This window comes from Phoenix dactylifera, chromosome 8 (assembly GCF_051530095.1).
Source record: "Phoenix dactylifera cultivar Ajwa chromosome 8, Ajwa_hap1_PhDact_Kaust_v1.1, whole genome shotgun sequence".
Classification (NCBI taxonomy): domain Eukaryota; kingdom Viridiplantae; phylum Streptophyta; class Magnoliopsida; order Arecales; family Arecaceae; genus Phoenix; species Phoenix dactylifera.
The window spans coordinates 16,126,807-16,128,762 of NC_143197.1; positions in this window are offsets into that span (position 1 = coordinate 16,126,807).

Genomic DNA, 1,956 nt, shown 5'->3' on the forward strand with positions numbered 1-1,956 from the left:
TGTCCCAGATCTCCTTAGCAGATAAGCATGCAGAAATTTCATTAAACTTTGTTTCTTGAATAGCACAATATAATATGTTCATAGCATTAGCATTTAATTGTGCTAAGTCCTTTTCATTAATATGAGAGAGTGTGTGAAGGTCATTTATTATGATTTTTCTTAAATAATAGTTTTGTGATTGAATAAAAATGCGCATGCGTATTTTCCAATGTGGGTAGTTTATACCATTAAACAGTGGAGGTGTATCAATTGACTGTCCTTCTCCTAGAAAACTATCTATTTGAGTTGTCATGATCTTTGGCTCTAGTCGGTTAAGACTACAAATAATATTTGAGCACCTGCTCTGATACCACTTGTTGCCCAGTAGATACAACCCAAGAGGGGGGGGTGAATTGGGTCTTTTAAAACTTTTATGCTACTTCTAAAACTTTTTGATTAACTATGCTAAGTTGTATAGATGCACAGTGAAAGTTAAACTTAGCAAGGGTATGATGAATAAACTTCGACTTGATTAAATATTCTTGCAACTAAAGGATGTGCAGATAAGAATTAAGCAAGCAATTTATCTAAGTAAGTAAGTGTGTTAGTTAGACTATAATAAGAGGCATTACAAACACAAAGGACATATAGTGGTTCAAGCTCACAACCCAACTTGTTGTTTTACGAGCGCACAACGAACTCGGTCGGTTTTCCCAGGCTCACCGACTAGAACCAACCCCGATTGTTTTTCCGGGATCACAATCGAACCCTTACACGTTGGTTTTACCCTCGGCTCACCAACAAACCTATCACTGTTGGTTTTCCCTTTGGCTCACCAACAAACCTTAACCCCTTGATTCAATCCCTTGATTGAATCAAGTTACAAGATATTGAAAATAAAGTATAAAGCAAAACAAAGCTTCTTAAGCAAGCAAATATAACAATATAAACAAATAGAGTAAAGAGAAGCCCTCAAATGAGTTTTGAAGATGGAGGAGCTCGGCTTCTTCTTTACTTGACCCTCTTCTGATTTGGCACGAGGTAGAGGATCACTGAGGCAGCACACGGATGGAGAGGAAGCTTTGGGATTCTCTTGGATGCTCTTCTTCTCTCTATTTCGCTTTGGATGGCCCTTTTGTGCTTATGGGAGATTTCCTTTGTAATCTCTTTGAGATCTCTTTCCTAGATGATCTCTCCCACTTCCATAAGTTCTCCCCTAGCTCTCTTCTTGTTTTTATAGCTTTAGATGGCGTGGAAACAAGAATATAGCCGTTAGAGACAAAAATAGAGCCGTTGGACACAGTCTGCACCTCCTGACAATATTACCGTTGGGATCGGAGTCGACTCGCGCGATCAGGAGTCGACTCGCCTGTTGCAGGAGTCGGCTCGTGCTTTACTGGAGACGACTCGGCCACTGTTCCAAATTTGAATTAAAATGCATGCCTTGACTGGGAGTCGACTCGTCTTAACCTGGAGTCGACTCGCCAACTTCTGGAGCTGACTTGGCAATTTCGGAGTCGGCTCATCCACTGAAGTCCGTGGATCCAATTTTGAATTTGATCCACTCGAGTCGACTCGACTGTCCTGGGAGTCGACTCGAATCTCAGAGCCCGAACTCCCGATCCTCTGTCTTTTGGCTCGTCCAGTCTTGGAGTCGACTCGAACTTCCTCGGAGTCGACTCGGCTCTCAGTTTTCGAAACTTGGTCTTCTGCCTTTTGATGTGAAGCTGTCTTGGAGTCGACTCGAGCTGTCTGGGAGTCGACTCGAATCTCAGAGGCAGTAACTTGGTCTTCTGTCTGTTGATGGTCGCGGAGTCTCGGAGTCGACTCGTGCAACGCGGGAGTCGACTCGAATCTCAGAGTCCCAAAAATGCTCTCTGACTTTTTCTTTGTGTTCCGCTTAGAGTCGACTCATGCTTTCTTTGGAGTCGACTTGCCAACCATTGGAGTCGACTCGCGTGCCACTGGAGTCGACTC